We start from the raw sequence: 9,052 nt of genomic DNA on the forward strand, positions 1-9,052 counted from the left end.
GCCCTTAGCCAAAATTAGTGAGAGAAAAATCAAGAATTTTGTATGGAGATCCATTGTCTACCGATTTCCCCTCTCTTTCATCACCGACAATGGCCCTCACTTCGACAGTGTAGGTGCTCAAAGCTTTTGTGAGGAGTGGAACATTAGGCTCAAATTCACCTCAGTAGCGCACCTGAAATGTAATAGGCTCATAGAGGCCGGCAACAAATGTATCCACCAAGCTTTGAAGAAGAAAATAGACAAGGCGGTCAAGAATTGGGTCGAAGAACTACCTGGAATCTTATGGTCCTACTACACAACTCACAAGAACTCTACTGGTGAGACACCTTTCAAGCTAGCCTATGGAGCCGATGTAGTAGCCCAAGTTAAAGTCGGCATGCCTACAATCCAACTGCAACATTTTGATCAAGATCTGAATTCAGAAGTAATCCAAATCGAGCTAGACCTCATTGATGAAGTACGAAACAAAGCTCTCTGATCCTAAGTCATCAACTAGCAACGCGTTGCTCATCACTACAACAGCAAGGTTCGACCCTAGAGATTCAACTTTGGTGATCTTGTTGCTCGAAAAGTTGCTTTCGACAAAGACGCCAGGCAAGGCAAGTTGGCTACGAATTGGGAAGGACCTTATATAATTATTGAAGAAGTGTGCCCAAGAACTTATCGACTAAGAAGATCCACTGGAGGGATCTTGCAACATCCCTAGAGCATCAAACACCTCAAGAAATACTTTCAATAATCTTATTTGTATATATGACATGTGATATAAAATTCTTTGAGTTTTAACTCTATTTTGTTGTACTCTAGCAATACCCTAAATCTTTGTAGGAACATGAGACCGAGTCCTCCCTTGCTCAGTTGACAACCCAAAAGACCTTGGCATCCACTTAGGCCCAAAGAACATACCAAATGACCTTGGCATCCACGTAAGCCCAAGGTACGTACAAAAAGACCTTGGCATCTATGTAAGCCTAAGGCACGTACCAAAGAATCTTAGCATCACTTAAGCCGAAGACACATATTAAAAGAGCTTAGCATCCACCTAAGTCCAATGTTCGTACCAAAAGACTTAGGCATCCACCTAAGTCCAAGGCACATATCAAATGACCTTAGCAGCCACCTAAAGTCCAAGGCACATAACGAAAGACCTTACCACCCTCTCAGGATAAAACTAAAGCACACCTCACTTGGTCGACTTGAAAAGACCTTGGTATCACACGACTAAAACCAAGGCATGCCTTCGACAAAAAACCTTGGTACCCTCTCAGGATAAAACCAAGGCACCAATAACCACTCAATTGGCTTTGACTCCAAAGACCTTGGTATCATTTATAATCCAAGGCTCTCCTTCACCAACAAGTGAAGTCTGAGAGAGAATCACAATACTCGCTCCACTCGTATCAGAGTCACCTCAACCGAAAGAGCCGACTCATTTCAGCAACTAATCTCATCAGTGAGGCAAAACTATAAAGAAACAAATATGAACAAGATAAAACACAAGCATACGCCGATCGAGAGGACAAAAAGTTCAAATTTTTACTCATATATCATAGAATTTACACCATTATTTACATTTGTATTTATGAAAAAAGAGAGATAGATTAGACTCTCATAGAGCTTGGCTCGAGTCAGGAGTCAGACTTGAAGAGTAGTACTCGACTTGGGATTAGGGGTTGATTGAATAATAGCAGTGGTAGTCTCGCCTTGGCCATCTCCTGATTCATCTCCTTCGTCCTCGTCATTCACATTGAACATTATGTCCCCCCCACCCCCACCCCCCATCTCTATATCCTTTAAAATGTCAAGGTAGTTAAAGACTCATGAGGCGTAATAAATGCGGTATAGGTCAGTTCGAGAATCAAAAGGGAGCAAAGCCAGAAGATAGTAGAAGACTGCCTTGCAGGCTAATTGCACTTCCACTTTACCCAAGGGGCCAATGTGGTATTTTTTCAAAATCTCTACCCTATAAGTCTCCGACTCCAAAAAAGCAAGGCGAGCTTCTAAGGATCGAATGGTGTCTAGAGAAGCCTTATAGGCCAAACTCTTCTCCTTGAGATTAGGCTTTAGATTCTGGGTAGCCAAGCGATATTATTGAGCGCACTCTTGAGCATTTAGTCTTGAATGTTTCTCACCCTTTGCCTCTTCACCCAGATATATGATTTGTCCATTGGCTCGATAATCTCGTGCTAGTAATGGCTAATCTCCTCCTTTAGCTTATCAATGCTGGCTGATTGCATGGTATGGTGCCCCTAGAGGCCCTTGATCATGCTTTCCCTCATCTCCAACTCTGAACGCCATTTGCCTTCATTACGACTCTAACCTCCCGCTCAGTCTCCGAAGTGGCAATTTTCCACTCGACTGCTTCCCTAGCCATTCTCATGTCTTCTAGCACCTTCTCGAAGTTAGTGGGGAGCACGCATAGTCAAGTCGAGAGAATAGCTCTTTCTTAATTAGAGCCTCCCAAAGCAAGTATCCCTTAAGGGCTTGGTGGAGGTCAACGTTGGGCATCTCCCACAAGATCTCCTCATCCCTAGGGAGGGAGATTTGCTCTGGCACTCGAGACTGAGCCATCTGAGACTCTAAGACTGAGCTCTCCTTATCGAGAGGCTTCTTGTGGATAAACTTTTCATCCTTAGAAAGCTCCTCTCTATGCATGAAGCCTTCTCCTGATACGCAAATCAGCGTATCCCTAAGCTCACCCCACACCTGGGGGTCAAGCTCGTTGATGCAATCGTGAAAAGGCCATCGGAAGCTGCCTGCTGGGACCAAAGCTACTTTGGCCCTGGGTAGCTCATCAACTACCTAGGGTTGTGCTGCCTCCTCAGTGGTCATACCCAACACCTCGACAAGCTCCTTGCTTGGCCTATAGGTAGGCATGGACAAAGAGGCTATAGCCATCAACTCCTTTGCTTGGCTTCCAACCTCAATGGGCTCAGCCACTTCTTCTCCCCCCACTGGCCAAGTGGGTGAAGCCTCATCCAAGATAACTACATCCACCAGCTTAGAGAGAGATGTATGGATGTAGACCATCCTTAGGACTCGAAGCAGAAACATCTGTCTTTGCTATTTTGACCTAGTCAACTTGAGTCGAGTCAACTATCCTGTGGGACTCTCGGCCTCTGCCCAGTTTCCTACTCCTCTTATCAAACTTCTCAGCTTGAGCGGTGGCACTCAGCTCTGCTAACTAAGCCACAAATTCGATAGTCTTTGCTACCGCCATCTTCAACTCTTCGGGGTCTAGCTTCCCCTTAACTGCTTTTGAGGCCTCATAGTCAAGCCTTGCTTCGCCATGGCTAGGTCCTTCCCCTCAAAACTCTTCAATATGTTCAGGGGGAGAGCTAAGACCACCATCTGAATGGTATCAGCTTCAATAGGAGGAACCATCTGCATGTCGTCCACGCAAAGAGAAGCCGACTCAAAGAGATTACTAATCTCTCGGGACCAAGCATAAGCTTAGATCTTCTCTAGATTTCACCCCTCCTCAGCCTAAAGCAGGCTTGGCTTTAACACGTCCTTCCTGATATCTAGCCAAGCTGGACAAGACAAGAGGGGTTGGCTCCAAATACCCACATGAGCTTCTCCTTCCAACCCTTGTTCGAATCAGGGATGTTCGACATGAGCTTGGAGCCACCCACGATTTGGAAGAAGTAGTTCCCCTCCTTCTTCGTGGTCTTGACACTGACAAAATGGCTGAATAGATGTAGGCTCGATTCGATGCTAACCCGGTGATAAATAACCGTGAACGCCACTAGGGTAGCAATAGAGTTAGGCACAATTTGCACAGGGGATACACCCAAAGCCTCACAAACCTGGCAGATGAAGGGTGGAGGGGTAGCTGGAGCCCATACTCTAAGCGCCTCAAGTAAATGGGCACCCTATCACTGCCATGATGATACACTGATTTAGCCATATCTGGCGCCGATAGAGTAAAAGTCTTAAGGAGATGGAAACACTCATAATAAACTTGTAGCTCCTTTGTGCAAAGCTTTGAATGGAAGGGGAGGAGGAGATCGATCCTCATCTCATTACGACTAGTAGCAGAGACATTGGAGGCTATTGTAGATTGTCGAAATTTAGTACAAACTCACTTGAAATAGAAGAAATCAAGGACAAGAAGATAAGGCAAACGTTGTAAAGAAAATCTCATTCGCAGAGACATATGTATATATAGATATGTGTGTGTGTGTGTGTGTGTGTGTGTGTGTGTATACACACACACACACATATGTATATATATATGTGTGTGTATACACACACACACACAATTACACACACACACACACACATGTTGGCCTTCTTGTTTTATGATGATTTATAAACAATTTACTTCTAATGTTGTTTGTCTAGTATTTGTGTTTTTGTATCAATTGTAGATAAACAACATGTAGGAGGCTGGATGGATTGCGCCAAAACGATCATATCAAATGGAGGTTGGTGGATATAGTGGTTGAAGCAATGCAATTCAAGTTGAAGATCCAAGTTCAAGCTTCATCCGCAAGATTACTAAGTCAAGCTATTGAAGATCAAGATCAATCTTGGGTAATTTAGTTTAGGAGTTTATATTATGTGTGTTAGTACTTTAAGCTCAATATAATATACACACACACATTTATTGGTTTTCATGTATATATATAGTAATATATATACATATATGTTTTGGTTTGATAGTTTTTAAGTTTTACTATGAAATAATTAAATATAATTAGAAAATATTTTTATTTCATACTTACATGCATATATATGATTTTATCAATATCAATTTTATCCAGTTCAATGAAATCATGTTTTAGTGCATTATATGTGTATTTTGATAAAATACTATATTCATTGTTTATAGACTTCATAACAATAGTTTATATCTTTCTTCAAGTCTATAAAATCATTTTGTATTGTTTTAAAACATGGTTAAGCTAAAATGTCAAAACTCATATGTTCACATTTTTATGTTTTAGACTATTTTGCAAAATGATGGTATTTTTCATTTGGGAGGTCCTTTCTAAAAACCAGTTTTGTAACATGTGTATTATCATGTCTACAATCATTTTCCAAAGTTTTACATTTTTTAGAATTTATTTGATATTTTTAAACAGGATTTTAAATCAGAAAAAACAGTTTTCAAACTTTCACTTTCATATATCAGTTTACGGTCGACCGCCACGGTCGACCGCGATAATGTTTTACCCTGTGGAGCTAGCAGAGACTTTCACGGTAGACCATGACGGTCGACCGTCAAGCTAAAAATTCCCACGGTCGACCGCCACGGTTGACCGTCGAACTCTTTAGAAGTTTTCTCTGATTTGATGAACTTCGCGGTCGACTGCCGCGGTCGACCGCTGCACTGTCTTTTCATGTTCTAATGGCTAGTTTCCAGAGTCGTTTTTGAGCTGGTTTTTTGGTCATTTCTTGGCTTTCTCTTGGTTTTGGGGTTTCATATAAATACCCCCTTATACCTCAATTTCCAGTAGCAATCCAAGAGGTTTAACAAAGTTTTAATCAAGGGTTTAAGTTTGTTTAAAGTGTGTTTATAAGCTTTTAAGCATTTGAATATTTCGGTTTTGTGAATCAATTCCACAAGAGCTTGACGAGATCATCTATTTGGTGTTTGAGCATCCAACTCTTCTCCTTTCACTCTTGATTTATTGAGAAGTTTTCTAAACTTAATCTAGCTTTATATTTTATATTATTTGATGATCATTTTATTAAGCTAGTGTTCATATTGAGTTTAGTTGATTTTATTTTCTCTTTGTTTACACACACATAACCATTAAGCTTATTGTATTTACATTCATAGTATAATTGGGTTGTGGGATTGTGTAACTTAGAGAATGAGCTTATAATTCGTTCTCATCCATTGTAGAGAATAAACATTTTGTATTGTGCTTATTGTGAGATTCACTTTGTAATACACTTGTACACCGAAAGAAGTGTGTGGCGAGAGTCGAGGATTATCCCAAGAGGAGTGGCGTCGGTAGAAAATCCGGTTGTGATAGTGGATTTCTCCCCGGGAGTGGGGAACGGAAACGTAGGACGGAAGGTCTGAACTCCTTGATCATATTGTGTGTTTGTATTGTTTAGTTATACTATCACTCTTATCTTGTTTATGTTTATTTCACCCTTCTGTTAGTTTATATATCCTTGCATATATTACCTCTTTGCTAGGATATATTTCTTCATTCATATTGCTTATTCTTGTTTATAACACTTGTATATCTATCTTACAAGAATATATTTGAATTAGTTTTAATTGGCATAAAATCAGATTAGATTAACAATAGACCCTAATCACCCCCCCCCCCCTTTAGATTAACAATAGACCCTAATCCCCCCCCCCCCCTCTAGGATCTAACAATTGGTATCAGAACTTGGTGCTCTTTGATTTAAGGACTAATCATCTTGAGTTAAAGATACAAGTTATATTATTTGTGCTAATCTAGTTATGATTGTATTTGTCTTGCTTGCATATATTCAAATATATATCATGAATATAAATATATTTCATTTAGGCTATGATCCATATATTGCTCCAAAATTTAGAAATTTCCCTTATGCTCAATGGTGCTCAAAATTTAAAATATTTGTTAATCATGGTGAATAAAATATATTTCTAGAGCCATTTTGAGCTGGTTTTTGGTCATTTCTTGGCTTTCTCTTGGCTTTGGGGTTTCATATAAATACCCCCTTATACCTCAGTTTTCAGTAGCAATCCAAGAGATTTAACAAAGTTTTAATGAAGGGTTTAAGTTTGTTTAAAGTGTGTTTATAAGCTTTTAAGCATTTTAATGTTTCGGTTTTGTGAATCAATTCCACAAGAGCTTGAGAAGATCATCCATTTGGTGTTTGAGCATCCAACTCTTCTCCTTTCACTCTTGATTTATTGAGAAGTTCTCTAAACTCAATCTAGGTTTATATTTTATATTGTTTGATTATCATTTATTAAGCTAGTGTTCATATTGAGTTTAGTTGATTTTATTTTCTCTTTGTTTACACACACATAACCATTAAGCTTATTGTATTTACATTCATAGTATAATTGGGTTGTGGGATTGTGTAACTTAGAGAGTGAGCTTATAATTCATTCTCATCCATTTTAGAGAATAAACATTTTGTATTGTGCTTATTGTGAGATTCACTTTGTAATACACTTGTACACCGAGAGAAGTTTGTGGCGAGAATCGAGGATCGTCCCAAGAGGAGTGACGTCTGTTGATGAACCTAGGGAGAGGTTGTATCCAAGCACTTGAGGGAGACACGTCTAGTTCAACACTTGAGAGGGTGTAGAGTGGGATTACAAGAGTGTGTTAGTTGTAGAGTTTTCGGTAAACTAGAAAACCGTATTGTGTGGTGTAAACGTTGTTCGGGTAAGCGTAGAAAACCCAGTTGTGATAGTGGATTTCTCCCCGGGAGTGGGGAGAGGAAACGTAGGACGGAAGATCCGAACTTCTTGATCATATTGTGTGTTTGTATTGTTTAGTTATACTATCACTCTTATCTTGTTTATGTTTATTTCACCATTGTGTTAGTTTATATATCCTTGCATATATTACCTCTTTTCTAGGATATATCTCTTCATTCATATTGCTTATTCTTGTTTATAACACTTGTATATCTATATTACAAGAATATATTTGAATTAGTTTTAATTGGCATAAAATCGGATTAGATTAGCAATAGACCCTAATCACCCCCCCTAGGGTCTAACAATTGGTATCAGAGCTTGGTGCTCTTTGATTTAAGGACTAATCAGCTTGAGTTAAATATCCAAGTTATATTATTTGTGCTAATCTAGTTATGATTGCATTTGTCTTGCTTGCATATATTCACATATATATCATGAATATAAATATATTTCGTTTAGGCTATGATCCATATATTGCTCCAAAATTTAGAAATTTCCCTTATGCTCAATGGTGCTCAAAATTTAAAATATTTGTTGATCATGGTGAATAAAATATATTTCTAGAGCCATTTTTGAGCTGGTTTTTGGTCATTTCTTGGCTTTCTCTTGGCTTTGGGGTTTCATATAAATACCCCCTTATACCTCAGTTTTCAGTAGCAATCCAAGAGGTTTAACAAAGTTTTAATGAAGGGTTTAAGTTTGTTTAAAGTGTGTTTATAAGCTTTTAAGCATTTGAGTGTTTCGGTTTTGTGAATCAATTCCACAAAGAGCTTGAGGAGATCATCTATTTGGTGTTTGAGCATCCAACTCTTCTCCTTCCACTCTTGATCTATTAAGAAGTTTTCTAAACTCAATCTAGCTTTATATTTTATATTGTTTGATTATCATTTTATTAAGCTAGTGTTCATATTGGGTTTAGTTGATTTTATTTTCTCTTTGTTTACACACACACAACCATTAAGCTTATTGTATTTACATTCATAGTATAATTGGGTTATGGGATTGTGTAACTTAGAGAGTAAGCTTATAATTCGTTCTCATCCATTGTAGAGAACAAACACTTTGTATTGTGCTTATTATGAGATTCACTTTGTAATACACTTGTACATCGAGAGAAGTGTGTGGCGAGAGTCGGAGATCATCCCAAGAGGAGTGGCGTCGGTTGTCGAACCTAGGGAGTGGTTGTATCCGATCACTTGAGGGAGACACGTCTAGTTCAACACTTGAGAAGGTGTAGAGTGGGATTACAAGAGTGTGTTAGTTGTAGAGTTTTCGGTAAACTAGAAAACCGTATTGTGTGGTGTAAATGTTGTTCGGGTAAGCATAGAAAACCCAGTTGTGATAGTGGATTTCTTCCCAGGAGTGGGAAGCGGAGACGTAGGACGGAAGGTCCGAACTCTGTGATCATATTGTGAGTTTGTATTGTTTAGTTACACTATCACTCTTAACTTGTTTATGTTTATTTCACCCTTGTGTTAGTTTATATATCCTTACATATATTACCTCTTTGCTAGGATATATCTCTTTATTCATATTGCTTATTCTTGTTTATAACACTTGTATATCTATCTTACAATAATATATTTGAATTAGTTTTAATTGGCATAAAATCGGATTAGATTAGCATAAGACCCTAATCACCCCCCCTCTAGGGTC

This window comes from Asparagus officinalis, chromosome 9, assembly GCF_001876935.1.
Source record: "Asparagus officinalis chromosome 9, Aspof.V1, whole genome shotgun sequence".
Lineage (NCBI taxonomy): Eukaryota > Viridiplantae > Streptophyta > Magnoliopsida > Asparagales > Asparagaceae > Asparagus > Asparagus officinalis.